The sequence below is a fragment of the Phyllobates terribilis genome, unplaced genomic scaffold (genome assembly GCF_046119375.1).
Source record: "Phyllobates terribilis strain yellow unplaced genomic scaffold, ASM4611937v1 Scaffold_498__1_contigs__length_1317049, whole genome shotgun sequence".
Taxonomy (NCBI): domain Eukaryota; kingdom Metazoa; phylum Chordata; class Amphibia; order Anura; family Dendrobatidae; genus Phyllobates; species Phyllobates terribilis.
In genome coordinates, this window is record NW_027363258.1 from 1 (window position 1) to 15,428 (window position 15,428).

General features: G+C 44.8%; 8 non-coding genes across 8 annotated transcripts; all 8 read left to right on the top strand.

The window, feature by feature from the left end:
- Positions 1 to 788: 788 nt before the first annotated feature.
- LOC141230093 (U2 spliceosomal RNA) lies at positions 789 to 979 on the top strand. The gene has a single exon (XR_012296657.1). It is a non-coding gene; the product is annotated as a U2 spliceosomal RNA (small nuclear RNA).
- Positions 980 to 2,094: 1,115 nt separating this feature from the next.
- LOC141230104 (U2 spliceosomal RNA) lies at positions 2,095 to 2,285 on the top strand. The gene has a single exon (XR_012296668.1). It is a non-coding gene; the product is annotated as a U2 spliceosomal RNA (small nuclear RNA).
- Positions 2,286 to 3,400: 1,115 nt separating this feature from the next.
- Positions 3,401 to 3,591, top strand: LOC141230115 (U2 spliceosomal RNA). The gene has a single exon (XR_012296679.1). It is a non-coding gene; the product is annotated as a U2 spliceosomal RNA (small nuclear RNA).
- A 1,115-nt stretch (positions 3,592 to 4,706) lies between these two features.
- Positions 4,707 to 4,897, top strand: LOC141230126 (U2 spliceosomal RNA). The gene has a single exon (XR_012296687.1). It is a non-coding gene; the product is annotated as a U2 spliceosomal RNA (small nuclear RNA).
- A 1,115-nt stretch (positions 4,898 to 6,012) lies between these two features.
- Positions 6,013 to 6,203, top strand: LOC141230080 (U2 spliceosomal RNA). The gene has a single exon (XR_012296646.1). It is a non-coding gene; the product is annotated as a U2 spliceosomal RNA (small nuclear RNA).
- A 1,115-nt stretch (positions 6,204 to 7,318) lies between these two features.
- Positions 7,319 to 7,509, top strand: LOC141230112 (U2 spliceosomal RNA). The gene has a single exon (XR_012296676.1). It is a non-coding gene; the product is annotated as a U2 spliceosomal RNA (small nuclear RNA).
- Positions 7,510 to 8,627: 1,118 nt separating this feature from the next.
- Positions 8,628 to 8,818, top strand: LOC141230083 (U2 spliceosomal RNA). The gene has a single exon (XR_012296648.1). It is a non-coding gene; the product is annotated as a U2 spliceosomal RNA (small nuclear RNA).
- A 1,115-nt stretch (positions 8,819 to 9,933) lies between these two features.
- On the top strand, positions 9,934 to 10,124 carry LOC141230084 (U2 spliceosomal RNA). The gene has a single exon (XR_012296649.1). It is a non-coding gene; the product is annotated as a U2 spliceosomal RNA (small nuclear RNA).
- The last annotated feature ends 5,304 nt before the right edge of the window (positions 10,125 to 15,428 follow it).

The window sequence follows — 15,428 nt, forward strand, 5'->3', positions numbered from 1 at the left end:
GCTCCTCTGAAGTGGGATGTGTGTAGTGCATGCAGTCTATCTGAGCTCAGTTCCACACTCCTTCCTTACCCGGGAGTGGAATATCACACCTCTGGGTTGAGGTGCAATACCCCTGTAGCAGCCGAATCCTCAGGGTGCTACACTACAATGCCTTTTCTGAAACGTTGTCTCCTTCTGCTGGAACACTGACTTCTTTCATTTAATGCCTGCAGACTATAAAAGAGAACCCAACCCAAAAAGTTTGGTTGATTAGTCTGTGGCATTCTGTTAAACTGTTGCTTATGGCGGTCTCTGTGAGCTTCTCAGCGACATTCAGCCAGCCAGGTATCCTGCCTGCAGTAGATGGAATGTGGCAATGGAACGCTGGCTGCGCGTGTCATAATAGGCTCTGAGCCTTTATATACCTGTGCACAGCAGCAGCCACCTTCAGTCTGCTGCTGGACAGCCAGCAGCAGCAGCAGCAGGAGAGGTATGTAATCAGGAGCCCTCCTGCTAAGGGTAGACAGCTGCTCGTTCCACCCCACCCCCCGCCTTAATTGGTTCTCCTCCCTTCCAACGGTGTTGAGGCGGGTGGGAACAGCAGGGGGTGAAGGTGCTGTGTTTAAAGAGGTGGAGTTATGCAGATCTAAAACGCGTGGATTGCAGCAGCAGCAAGCCGAAAAGTGCAGGCATGTAAGGGATCTAGAGGTTGACAACATGTCTTCTTAACGGGAGTCCAGGAGCTCATCTCCACAAATGGACTTTTCAGGATCCTTGGGTGGCTCCGTAGTTTGAAACCAATTCTGGTTATCGCTTCTCGGCCTTTTGGCTAAGATCAAGTGTAGTATCTGTTCTTATCAGTTTAATATCTGATACGTCCCCTATCTGGGGACCATATATTAAATGGATTTTTAGAACAGGGAGATGGAAAAAGAGCTTGCTCTGTCCACTCCACGCATTGACCTGGTATTGCAGTATCTCCAGGACCGGTGCACCCCTTCTTTAATGCAGTTTCTAAAATCAGAAAGAATTGAATTCAATGTTTTTTGTTCATTTTGCTTGTTTGTCGGATTTTGGGATGGACTCTTTGGCTTTGCTTTTCTTCTCCTCATTGGATTTTTCATGTTCAAAGTTGCAGAAGCCAGATTACAAGCTCATTTTGGTTCAACTTCAGCAACTGTGCATTGCATTGCCATGTAATGTGATGCAATGCTATCTTTCTAGCTCTCCCTTTTTACTTCCTTTTGGATAAACAGACATATTAGGCAAGCATTTTGGAGCTTTCACCTAAATAACTACAGGTGGTGAGATAAGCTGCACAATATAATTGACCTTTCAGTATATTGTTGCACACACACCATCTATTTAGCAAATGCCCTTGTTATCAACAGCAGCCTTTTAAACTCACCTAAGCTAACAGGTATGTGCGCTGGTTACTCTGCTGCGCTTAAAATTTCTTTTTTGGTTTGCTACAATGCCTTTTCTGAAACGTTGTCTCCTTCTGCTGGAACACTGACTTCTTTCATTTAATGCCTGCAGACTATAAAAGAGAACCCAACCCAAAAAGTTTGGTTGATTAGTCTGTGGCATTCTGTTAAACTGTTGCTTATGGCGGTCTCTGTGAGCTTCTCAGCGACATTCAGCCAGCCAGGTATCCTGCCTGCAGTAGATGGAATGTGGCAATGGAACGCTGGCTGCGCGTGTCATAATAGGCTCTGAGCCTTTATATACCTGTGCACAGCAGCAGCCACCTTCAGTCTGCTGCTGGACAGCCAGCAGCAGCAGCAGCAGGAGAGGTATGTAATCAGGAGCCCTCCTGCTAAGGGTAGACAGCTGCTCGTTCCACCCCACCCCCCGCCTTAATTGGTTCTCCTCCCTTCCAACGGTGTTGAGGCGGGTGGGAACAGCAGGGGGTGAAGGTGCTGTGTTTAAAGAGGTGGAGTTATGCAGATCTAAAACGCGTGGATTGCAGCAGCAGCAAGCCGAAAAGTGCAGGCATGTAAGGGATCTAGAGGTTGACAACATGTCTTCTTAACGGGAGTCCAGGAGCTCATCTCCACAAATGGACTTTTCAGGATCCTTGGGTGGCTCCGTAGTTTGAAACCAATTCTGGTTATCGCTTCTCGGCCTTTTGGCTAAGATCAAGTGTAGTATCTGTTCTTATCAGTTTAATATCTGATACGTCCCCTATCTGGGGACCATATATTAAATGGATTTTTAGAACAGGGAGATGGAAAAAGAGCTTGCTCTGTCCACTCCACGCATTGACCTGGTATTGCAGTATCTCCAGGACCGGTGCACCCCTTCTTTAATGCAGTTTCTAAAATCAGAAAGAATTGAATTCAATGTTTTTTGTTCATTTTGCTTGTTTGTCGGATTTTGGGATGGACTCTTTGGCTTTGCTTTTCTTCTCCTCATTGGATTTTTCATGTTCAAAGTTGCAGAAGCCAGATTACAAGCTCATTTTGGTTCAACTTCAGCAACTGTGCATTGCATTGCCATGTAATGTGATGCAATGCTATCTTTCTAGCTCTCCCTTTTTACTTCCTTTTGGATAAACAGACATATTAGGCAAGCATTTTGGAGCTTTCACCTAAATAACTACAGGTGGTGAGATAAGCTGCACAATATAATTGACCTTTCAGTATATTGTTGCACACACACCATCTATTTAGCAAATGCCCTTGTTATCAACAGCAGCCTTTTAAACTCACCTGAGCTAACAGGTATGTGCGCTGGTTACTCTGCTGCGCTTAAAATTTCTTTTTTGGTTTGCTACAATGCCTTTTCTGAAACGTTGTCTCCTTCTGCTGGAACACTGACTTCTTTCATTTAATGCCTGCAGACTATAAAAGAGAACCCAACCCAAAAAGTTTGGTTGATTAGTCTGTGGCATTCTGTTAAACTGTTGCTTATGGCGGTCTCTGTGAGCTTCTCAGCGACATTCAGCCAGCCAGGTATCCTGCCTGCAGTAGATGGAATGTGGCAATGGAACGCTGGCTGCGCGTGTCATAATAGGCTCTGAGCCTTTATATACCTGTGCACAGCAGCAGCCACCTTCAGTCTGCTGCTGGACAGCCAGCAGCAGCAGCAGCAGGAGAGGTATGTAATCAGGAGCCCTCCTGCTAAGGGTAGACAGCTGCTCGTTCCACCCCACCCCCCGCCTTAATTGGTTCTCCTCCCTTCCAACGGTGTTGAGGCGGGTGGGAACAGCAGGGGGTGAAGGTGCTGTGTTTAAAGAGGTGGAGTTATGCAGATCTAAAACGCGTGGATTGCAGCAGCAGCAAGCCGAAAAGTGCAGGCATGTAAGGGATCTAGAGGTTGACAACATGTCTTCTTAACGGGAGTCCAGGAGCTCATCTCCACAAATGGACTTTTCAGGATCCTTGGGTGGCTCCGTAGTTTGAAACCAATTCTGGTTATCGCTTCTCGGCCTTTTGGCTAAGATCAAGTGTAGTATCTGTTCTTATCAGTTTAATATCTGATACGTCCCCTATCTGGGGACCATATATTAAATGGATTTTTAGAACAGGGAGATGGAAAAAGAGCTTGCTCTGTCCACTCCACGCATTGACCTGGTATTGCAGTATCTCCAGGACCGGTGCACCCCTTCTTTAATGCAGTTTCTAAAATCAGAAAGAATTGAATTCAATGTTTTTTGTTCATTTTGCTTGTTTGTCGGATTTTGGGATGGACTCTTTGGCTTTGCTTTTCTTCTCCTCATTGGATTTTTCATGTTCAAAGTTGCAGAAGCCAGATTACAAGCTCATTTTGGTTCAACTTCAGCAACTGTGCATTGCATTGCCATGTAATGTGATGCAATGCTATCTTTCTAGCTCTCCCTTTTTACTTCCTTTTGGATAAACAGACATATTAGGCAAGCATTTTGGAGCTTTCACCTAAATAACTACAGGTGGTGAGATAAGCTGCACAATATAATTGACCTTTCAGTATATTGTTGCACACACACCATCTATTTAGCAAATGCCCTTGTTATCAACAGCAGCCTTTTAAACTCACCTGAGCTAACAGGTAAGTGCGCTGGTTACTCTGCTGCGCTTAAAATTTCTTTTTTGGTTTGCTACAATGCCTTTTCTGAAACGTTGTCTCCTTCTGCTGGAACACTGACTTCTTTCATTTAATGCCTGCAGACTATAAAAGAGAACCCAACCCAAAAAGTTTGGTTGATTAGTCTGTGGCATTCTGTTAAACTGTTGCTTATGGCGGTCTCTGTGAGCTTCTCAGCGACATTCAGCCAGCCAGGTATCCTGCCTGCAGTAGATGGAATGTGGCAATGGAACGCTGGCTGCGCGTGTCATAATAGGCTCTGAGCCTTTATATACCTGTGCACAGCAGCAGCCACCTTCAGACTGCTGCTGGACAGCCAGCAGCAGCAGCAGCAGGAGAGGTATGTAATCAGGAGCCCTCCTGCTAAGGGTAGACAGCTGCTCGTTCCACCCCACCCCCCGCCTTAATTGGTTCTCCTCCCTTCCAACGGTGTTGAGGCGGGTGGGAACAGCAGGGGGTGAAGGTGCTGTGTTTAAAGAGGTGGAGTTATGCAGATCTAAAACGCGTGGATTGCAGCAGCAGCAAGCCGAAAAGTGCAGGCATGTAAGGGATCTAGAGGTTGACAACATGTCTTCTTAACGGGAGTCCAGGAGCTCATCTCCACAAATGGACTTTTCAGGATCCTTGGGTGGCTCCGTAGTTTGAAACCAATTCTGGTTATCGCTTCTCGGCCTTTTGGCTAAGATCAAGTGTAGTATCTGTTCTTATCAGTTTAATATCTGATACGTCCCCTATCTGGGGACCATATATTAAATGGATTTTTAGAACAGGGAGATGGAAAAAGAGCTTGCTCTGTCCACTCCACGCATTGACCTGGTATTGCAGTATCTCCAGGACCGGTGCACCCCTTCTTTAATGCAGTTTCTAAAATCAGAAAGAATTGAATTCAATGTTTTTTGTTCATTTTGCTTGTTTGTCGGATTTTGGGATGGACTCTTTGGCTTTGCTTTTCTTCTCCTCATTGGATTTTTCATGTTCAAAGTTGCAGAAGCCAGATTACAAGCTCATTTTGGTTCAACTTCAGCAACTGTGCATTGCATTGCCATGTAATGTGATGCAATGCTATCTTTCTAGCTCTCCCTTTTTACTTCCTTTTGGATAAACAGACATATTAGGCAAGCATTTTGGAGCTTTCACCTAAATAACTACAGGTGGTGAGATAAGCTGCACAATATAATTGACCTTTCAGTATATTGTTGCACACACACCATCTATTTAGCAAATGCCCTTGTTATCAACAGCAGCCTTTTAAACTCACCTGAGCTAACAGGTATGTGCGCTGGTTACTCTGCTGCGCTTAAAATTTCTTTTTTGGTTTGCTACAATGCCTTTTCTGAAACGTTGTCTCCTTCTGCTGGAACACTGACTTCTTTCATTTAATGCCTGCAGACTATAAAAGAGAACCCAACCCAAAAAGTTTGGTTGATTAGTCTGTGGCATTCTGTTAAACTGTTGCTTATGGCGGTCTCTGTGAGCTTCTCAGCGACATTCAGCCAGCCAGGTATCCTGCCTGCAGTAGATGGAATGTGGCAATGGAACGCTGGCTGCGCGTGTCATAATAGGCTCTGAGCCTTTATATACCTGTGCACAGCAGCAGCCACCTTCAGTCTGCTGCTGGACAGCCAGCAGCAGCAGCAGCAGGAGAGGTATGTAATCAGGAGCCCTCCTGCTAAGGGTAGACAGCTGCTCGTTCCACCCCACCCCCCGCCTTAATTGGTTCTCCTCCCTTCCAACGGTGTTGAGGCGGGTGGGAACAGCAGGGGGTGAAGGTGCTGTGTTTAAAGAGGTGGAGTTATGCAGATCTAAAACGCGTAGATTGCAGCAGCAGCAAGCCGAAAAGTGCAGGCATGTAAGGGATCTAGAGGTTGACAACATGTCTTCTTAACGGGAGTCCAGGAGCTCATCTCCACAAATGGACTTTTCAGGATCCTTGGGTGGCTCCGTAGTTTGAAACCAATTCTGGTTATCGCTTCTCGGCCTTTTGGCTAAGATCAAGTGTAGTATCTGTTCTTATCAGTTTAATATCTGATACGTCCCCTATCTGGGGACCATATATTAAATGGATTTTTAGAACAGGGAGATGGAAAAAGAGCTTGCTCTGTCCACTCCACGCATTGACCTGGTATTGCAGTATCTCCAGGACCGGTGCACCCCTTCTTTAATGCAGTTTCTAAAATCAGAAAGAATTGAATTCAATGTTTTTTGTTCATTTTGCTTGTTTGTCGGATTTTGGGATGGACTCTTTGGCTTTGCTTTTCTTCTCCTCATTGGATTTTTCATGTTCAAAGTTGCAGAAGCCAGATTACAAGCTCATTTTGGTTCAACTTCAGCAACTGTGCATTGCATTGCCATGTAATGTGATGCAATGCTATCTTTCTAGCTCTCCCTTTTTACTTCCTTTTGGATAAACAGACATATTAGGCAAGCATTTTGGAGCTTTCACCTAAATAACTACAGGTGGTGAGATAAGCTGCACAATATAATTGACCTTTCAGTATATTGTTGCACACACACCATCTATTTAGCAAATGCCCTTGTTATCAACAGCAGCCTTTTAAACTCACCTGAGCTAACAGGTATGTGCGCTGGTTACTCTGCTGCGCTTAAAATTTCTTTTTTGGTTTGCTACAATGCCTTTTCTGAAACGTTGTCTCCTTCTGCTGGAACACTGACTTCTTTCATTTAATGCCTGCAGACTATAAAAGAGAACCCAACCCAAAAAGTTTGGTTGATTAGTCTGTGGCATTCTGTTAAACTGTTGCTTATGGCGGTCTCTGTGAGCTTCTCAGCGACATTCAGCCAGCCAGGTATCCTGCCTGCAGTAGATGGAATGTGGCAATGGAACGCTGGCTGCGCGTGTCATAATAGGCTCTGAGCCTTTATATACCTGTGCACAGCAGCAGCCACCTTCAGTCTGCTGCTGGACAGCCAGCAGCAGCAGCAGCAGGAGAGGTATGTAATCAGGAGCCCTCCTGCTAAGGGTAGACAGCTGCTCGTTCCACCCCACCCCCCGCCTTAATTGGTTCTCCTCCCTTCCAACGGTGTTGAGGCGGGTGGGAACAGCAGGGGGTGAAGGTGCTGTGTTTAAAGAGGTGGAGTTATGCAGATCTAAAACGCGTGGATTGCAGCAGCAGCAAGCCGAAAAGTGCAGGCATGTAAGGGATCTAGAGGTTGACAACATGTCTTCTTAACGGGAGTCCAGGAGCTCATCTCCACAAATGGACTTTTCAGGATCCTTGGGTGGCTCCGTAGTTTGAAACCAATTCTGGTTATCGCTTCTCGGCCTTTTGGCTAAGATCAAGTGTAGTATCTGTTCTTATCAGTTTAATATCTGATACGTCCCCTATCTGGGGACCATATATTAAATGGATTTTTAGAACAGGGAGATGGAAAAACAGCTTGCTCTGTCCACTCCACGCATTGACCTGGTATTGCAGTATCTCCAGGACCGGTGCACCCCTTCTTTAATGCAGTTTCTAAAATCAGAAAGAATTGAATTCAATGTTTTTTGTTCATTTTGCTTGTTTGTCGGATTTTGGGATGGACTCTTTGGCTTTGCTTTTCTTCTCCTCATTGGATTTTTCATGTTCAAAGTTGCAGAAGCCAGATTACAAGCTCACTTTGGTTGAACTTCAGCAACTGTGCATTGCATTGCCATGTAATGTGATGCAATGCTATCTTTCTAGCTCTCCCTTTTTACTTCCTTTTGGATAAACAGACATATTAGGCAAGCATTTTGGAGCTTTCACCTAAATAACTACAGGTGGTGAGATAAGCTGCACAATATAATTGACCTTTCAGTATATTGTTGCACACACACCATCTATTTAGCAAATGCCCTTGTTATCAACAGCAGCCTTTTAAACTCACCTGAGCTAACAGGTATGTGCGCTGGTTACTCTGCTGCGCTTAAAATTTCTTTTTTGGTTTGCTACAATGCCTTTTCTGAAACGTTGTCTCCTTCTGCTGGAACACTGACTTCTTTCATTTAATGCCTGCAGACTATAAAAGAGAACCCAACCCAAAAAGTTTGGTTGATTAGTCTGTGGCATTCTGTTAAACTGTTGCTTATGGCGGTCTCTGTGAGCTTCTCAGCGACATTCAGCCAGCCAGGTATCCTGCCTGCAGTAGATGGAATGTGGCAATGGAACGCTGGCTGCGCGTGTCATAATAGGCTCTGAGCCTTTATATACCTGTGCACAGCAGCAGCCACCTTCAGTCTGCTGCTGGACAGCCAGCAGCAGCAGCAGCAGCAGGAGAGGTATGTAATCAGGAGCCCTCCTGCTAAGGGTAGACAGCTGCTCGTTCCACCCCACCCCCCGCCTTAATTGGTTCTCCTCCCTTCCAACGGTGTTGAGGCGGGTGGGAACAGCAGGGGGTGAAGGTGCTGTGTTTAAAGAGGTGGAGTTATGCAGATCTAAAACGCGTGGATTGCAGCAGCAGCAAGCCGAAAAGTGCAGGCATGTAAGGGATCTAGAGGTTGACAACATGTCTTCTTAACGGGAGTCCAGGAGCTCATCTCCACAAATGGACTTTTCAGGATCCTTGGGTGGCTCCGTAGTTTGAAACCAATTCTGGTTATCGCTTCTCGGCCTTTTGGCTAAGATCAAGTGTAGTATCTGTTCTTATCAGTTTAATATCTGATACGTCCCCTATCTGGGGACCATATATTAAATGGATTTTTAGAACAGGGAGATGGAAAAAGAGCTTGCTCTGTCCACTCCACGCATTGACCTGGTATTGCAGTATCTCCAGGACCGGTGCACCCCTTCTTTAATGCAGTTTCTAAAATCAGAAAGAATTGAATTCAATGTTTTTTGTTCATTTTGCTTGTTTGTCGGATTTTGGGATGGACTCTTTGGCTTTGCTTTTCTTCTCCTCATTGGATTTTTCATGTTCAAAGTTGCAGAAGCCAGATTACAAGCTCATTTTGGTTCAACTTCAGCAACTGTGCATTGCATTGCCATGTAATGTGATGCAATGCTATCTTTCTAGCTCTCCCTTTTTACTTCCTTTTGGATAAACAGACATATTAGGCAAGCATTTTGGAGCTTTCACCTAAATAACTACAGGTGGTGAGATAAGCTGCACAATATAATTGACCTTTCAGTATATTGTTGCACACACACCATCTATTTAGCAAATGCCCTTGTTATCAACAGCAGCCTTTTAAACTCACCTGAGCTAACAGGTATGTGCGCTGGTTACTCTGCTGCGCTTAAAATTTCTTTTTTGGTTTGCTACAATGCCTTTTCTGAAACGTTGTCTCCTTCTGCTGGAACACTGACTTCTTTCATTTAATGCCTGCAGACTTTTAAAGAGAACCCAACCCAAAAAGTTTGGTTGATTAGTCTGTGGCATTCTGTTAAACTGTTGCTTATGGCGGTCTCTGTGAGCTTCTCAGCGACATTCAGCCAGCCAGGTATCCTGCCTGCAGTAGATGGAATGTGGCAATGGAACGCTGGCTGCGCGTGTCATAATAGGCTCTGAGCCTTTATATACCTGTGCACAGCAGCAGCCACCTTCAGTCTGCTGCTGGATAGCCAGCAGCAGCAGCAGCAGGAGAGGTATGTAATCAGGAGCCCTCCTGCTAAGGGTAGACAGCTGCTCGTTCCACCCCACCCCCCGCCTTAATTGGTTCTCCTCCCTTCCAACGGTGTTGAGGCGGGTGGGAACAGCAGGGGGTGAAGGTGCTGTGTTTAAAGAGGTGGAGTTATGCAGATCTAAAACGCGTGGATTGCAGCAGCAGCAAGCCGAAAAGTGCAGGCATGTAAGGGATCTAGAGGTTGACAACATGTCTTCTTAACGGGAGTCCAGGAGCTCATCTCCACAAATGGACTTTTCAGGATCCTTGGGTGGCTCCGTAGTTTGAAACCAATTCTGGTTATCGCTTCTCGGCCTTTTGGCTAAGATCAAGTGTAGTATCTGTTCTTATCAGTTTAATATCTGATACGTCCCCTATCTGGGGACCATATATTAAATGGATTTTTAGAACAGGGAGATGGAAAAAGAGCTTGCTCTGTCCACTCCACGCATTGACCTGGTATTGCAGTATCTCCAGGACCGGTGCACCCCTTCTTTAATGCAGTTTCTAAAATCAGAAAGAATTGAATTCAATGTTTTTTGTTCATTTTGCTTGTTTGTCGGATTTTGGGACGGACTCTTTGGCTTTGCTTTTCTTCTCCTCATTGGATTTTTCATGTTCAAAGTTGCAGAAGCCAGATTACAAGCTCATTTTGGTTCAACTTCAGCAACTGTGCATTGCATTGCCATGTAATGTGATGCAATGCTATCTTTCTAGCTCTCCCTTTTTACTTCCTTTTGGATAAACAGACATATTAGGCAAGCATTTTGGAGCTTTCACCTAAATAACTACAGGTGGTGAGATAAGCTGCACAATATAATTGACCTTTCAGTATATTGTTGCACACACACCATCTATTTAGCAAATGCCCTTGTTATCAACAGCAGCCTTTTAAACTCACCTGAGCTAACAGGTATGTGCGCTGGTTACTCTGCTGCGCTTAAAATTTCTTTTTTGGTTTGCTACAATGCCTTTTCTGAAACGTTGTCTCCCTCTGCTGGAACACTGACTTCTTTCATTTAATGCCTGCAGACTATAAAAGAGAACCCAACCCAAAAAGTTTGGTTGATTAGTCTGTGGCATTCTGTTAAACTGTTGCTTATGGCGGTCTCTGTGAGCTTCTCAGCGACATTCAGCCAGCCAGGTATCCTGCCTGCAGTAGATGGAATGTGGCAATGGAACGCTGGCTGCGCGTGTCATAATAGGCTCTGAGCCTTTATATACCTGTGCACAGCAGCAGCCACCTTCAGTCTGCTGCTGGACAGCCAGCAGCAGCAGCAGCAGGAGAGGTATGTAATCAGGAGCCCTCCTGCTAAGGGTAGACAGCTGCTCGTTCCACCCCACCCCCCGCCTTAATTGGTTCTCCTCCCTTCCAACGGTGTTGAGGCGGGTGGGAACAGCAGGGGGTGAAGGTGCTGTGTTTAAAGAGGTGGAGTTATGCAGATCTAAAACGCGTGGATTGCAGCAGCAGCAAGCCGAAAAGTGCAGGCATGTAAGGGATCTAGAGGTTGACAACATGTCTTCTTAACGGGAGTCCAGGAGCTCATCTCCACAAATGGACTTTTCAGGATCCTTGGGTGGCTCCGTAGTTTGAAACCAATTCTGGTTATCGCTTCTCGGCCTTTTGGCTCAGACCTAGTGTTTGGACAAGAGGTTCCTTGTGTACTAGCCCTCGGCCTTCCAGCATCGCCACTTCGGTGGCTTAAGCTGGATGCTGCTATAGGGGGAGAGTGAGGAGGAAACGAGAAGGCGATTCCTGAAGCGACCATGGGTGTCAAGCTTCGCTTTGCTGGGACCGGGGATCCCCGGGTCAAGAATGCTTTCCGTATCGAGGTCTCTGAGGAGAAGAAGGACCATTTCTCGTTGTCATACCTGGTCAACGCCATTTTCTATGAAATCCTGAAGATCCAGAAGTCGGAGATCATCTGTTTGCAGGAGTTCAGAAGGGAGCATAGGTACGTCTTGGTGCTTTCTTCTATGGCGGCTTGCCAAAACCTTTTCAAAACTCTTCAAGTCCTTTCAGAGCACCCTCAGCTGGATGGACTTATCTTCACTGTACTCTACTCTAAGGGGGATATCCCGGTGGTAGTATTCATGCACAACCCCTTTATCTCCCGGGATGATATCACTGCATTCCTGAGAAGACACTGCATTTTTGTGCAATTCTCCCATAAAATCTTAAATGGAGAAGGGCTGTGGACTGGGAAGTATAAATACTTTGTGAGGTTTGGGATAGACCCTCATGGTCCTGGAGGTATTCACTATCCTCCCCTGAACTTTACAATTGGAAGAGACTCTGGATATCTGTTTTTTCCCGAGGCGCCATTGTTCTGCAGGAGATGCAACATGTTCGGGCATATCCAGGATTTCTGCAAACAATTGCCAAACTGTAGAAAGTGCAACAAGTACGGTCATCTGGCGAAGGATTGTTCCAACCCGGTGGTATGTGATGCCTGCGGGGAGGAAGGACATGTGATTCGGGATTGTAAGGCTAAAGTCAAGCCTAGGTCCTTCTCCGAAGTGACCAAAGGTAAGCCTACTGTCCCTGCTGTTACCCCACAGGTGACTACTGCAGAGATCAATGAGGAGACGGAGCCCCCTGAGGTTGAAGATCTGGTGGGTGAGGCCCAGACCCTGTTGGACCCTCCAGCCCCTGCTGGGCCAAGTATGGAGATCTCCGAGTTGGATGTGGACCTCCCTCATCAGTCCGAAATATGTGGTGAGGGTGACATGGATGTGTCTCTTGCTCGAACCCCTGCATTGTCCTGGGGTGCTACAGACGAAGAGGTGGCCAGGGATGGTGGCCAAGGAGACTTTACTTCTGGGAGGTCTTTTGATGATGATGATACTCCTGAACTGGCCAATAAAAAACCCAGACGAGAGTACTCACCTGCCAGCGGAGGGTGCGACAGTCCTGCAAGTGACCGCATTTACCCGCAGGATGTCTTCTCCCCTGATGCTCCTTACCTTGGCATCCCTGAGAGCATCAACACCTTTGGGGTGCTTTCCCAGTCTGATGATAATGGATGAGTATGGTGTGATCAACATTGAGTCATGTATTTCTTTTCATTAATTAATGTCTTGCCAATCTGGTTGGGATGTAGTGTCCCTAAATGTAAGGCAGATCAGATCTAAAATCAGAAGAACAACTGTTCTGGACTACCTGAAACATTTAGGTGCTGATGTTTTTTGCCTTCAGGAGTGTGGGATTCAGGATGCTCCTTGTGACAAAGACTGGCCTTACGGACAGCATATCTGGTCAGGGTCTAATCATAATAAAAATGATGGGGTGGGGATATTAGTTGGGAATAAAGAAATCTCTATTGATAGTTATATTGTGGTGGAGGTGGGCCGATGTTTAATTGCATTTTTGAGTTATAGAGGGTGGCGGGTCAGAATTATTAATTTATATTGCCCTACAGGGAAGGAAGAGCGGCTTGCTCTTCTTGAAAAATTAAGTTTTTTTCTTCCAGGGAAATCTCCCACTATTTTTGTTGGGGACGTTAATTGTGTCACAGAAGGAAAGTGTGACATAACAGGAAAGAAATTGTCCCATTTAATTTGTGATTTTTCCTTTTTAGATGCAGCAGTTGTTGTTCTTGGCATGCCACCACCGCCGACATACCATGCTGACCGTGGTGAGATTCATTCCAGAATTGATTTAATGTTATTTTCTAAAAATATGGTATGTTTGGATTTTTCTCAACAAAAGGTACCTTTTTCGGACCATGAATGTTTGAGAGGCGTGTTTTGTGCGAATGGTGACCAAGTGTATGGCGGTGGGGTATGGAAGTTGAATGCAAGGCTGTTAGAGGATGATGAGGTGATGAATGAGTTTAATGTAAAGTATGAAAGATGGAGAATGCGTAAGAAGGATTTTGTCTGTGTTCTTGACTGGTGGGACTGGGTGAAAGTGCAATTTAAAACTTTCTTCAAAAAGTGGGGCTATAGAAAAGCTGCCAGATATAGGAATAGGTTTAATGACCTTAATAGACGGATTGACTGGTTGAGAAAGTGTGTTGCAAGTGGTTTGGAGATGTCTGATCAATTTACTGAGGCTAAGAATGAATTGAAGCGTGTGTTGGATGAGAAAGGAAAGGAAATTATATATCGTACTAAAATTGAGCACCTGGAGAAAAATGAGAAGTGTACGAGGTTCTTTTTTAAAAAAATGAATGGTAGGAAGACTGATATGAATGAAGTTGTGAATGAAAGTGGAACCAACTGTATGGGTGAGGATGTGCTGAAAGAAGTGAATAGGTTTTATAGCAAGTTGTATGATGAGAAATGGATTGACTCTGGGCTTGTGTCATATGTTCTGAATGGTGTGGAGAAAAAACTTGATTCTGAGGAGCGTGATCTGTTGTGTGAGGATGTAGTTCTGGATGAAGTGAAGAATGTGGTGTGGAGTGCTAAAAAGAGTAAGACTCCTGGGAAAGATGGTATACCTGTAGAGTTGTATGTGAAAGCATGGGAAGTTTTGGGAACAGATTTGACTGAGGTATGTAAGTATATGTGGGTGAATGGTAGGTTGTGTGAATCAATGAAAGAAGGAGTGGTTGTGCTTGTGTATAAAAAGGGTGAGAGGAAACGTTTGGAAAACTGGAGACCAATAACACTGCTGAATTCGGATTATAAGGTCTACAGTAAGTTACTGGCAAATCGTATGCGTGAAGTGATTGGTAGTGTTGTGGAGGAGGACCAAGTATGTGCAGTGCCTGGAAGAAGTATGAGTGATAACTTGTTATTGTTGAGAGATATGATTGGGGATTGCAAGGATAGAAAGCAGAAATGTATGACTTTAGCTATTGATTTTGAGAAGGCGTTTGACAGGGTTTCGCATGTGTTTTTGTTTAAAGTACTGGAAAGAATGGGGTTTCCTAGAGAATTTGTGAATTGTGTAAAATCATTGTATGATTGTGTGTCAAGTGAATTCTTGGTTAATGGGTGGCTGTGTGACAAAGTGAAGATTAGGTCAGGAGTAAGGCAGGGGTGTCCTATGTCCCCCGTCTTATTTGTATGTGTAATAGAACCATTGTTATGTTTGATTAGACGGGATAAAATGATGAGAGGTTTGTTGGTGCCTGGTAGTGGTGGTAAGCATGTGAAAGTGTTAGGTTATATGGATGATGTTGTGGTTGTGAGTGAAAGTTTGGCTTCTTTGAGTAGAATTAAATTGCTTTTGGATTTTTTTGTTGGTGCGTCTGGTTTTAGGGTAAATTGGAATAAATGTAGTTTTAAATGTTTTGGAGATAGTAGTATTCGTATGGATGGTGTAAAGTGTGAAGAGGGTGCAATCAAGATTTTGGGCGTATTATTTAATGATGACTTAAAAGGGAATGAAAGTTGGGAAGAGTGTGGTATGCGGGTTGAACGTAAATTGAATTTCTGGCGAATGAGAGAATTGACTCTGCGTGGTAAGGTGTTAATTATCAAAGCAGTGATTCTCCCTATCCTGCTTTATGTGTCGACTGTTTTTCCTTCTCCTTACAGGAAAATTAAGAGAATAGAGAAGTTGGTATTCACATTCCTGTGGTGTAGTAAGATGGAGAAGTTGAAGCGGGAGAGCCTTTTTAAGGCTTGTCAGCATGGTGGGCTGGCCTTTCCCAATATTGAAGTTTTTTTAGGCCTTAATTATATTAAGACTGTGGTTATTTTGCTGGGTAAAGGCAATAAAGGTGCTTTTATGGCTAATTATTCTGCTGGATGGATGTTGTATGGGTTATGCTGGAGGAAGAGAGATGCGAGTGTGCCTGTGGCCTTTAAGTGTCCTGTTTGGTATGAGGTGATTGAGAAA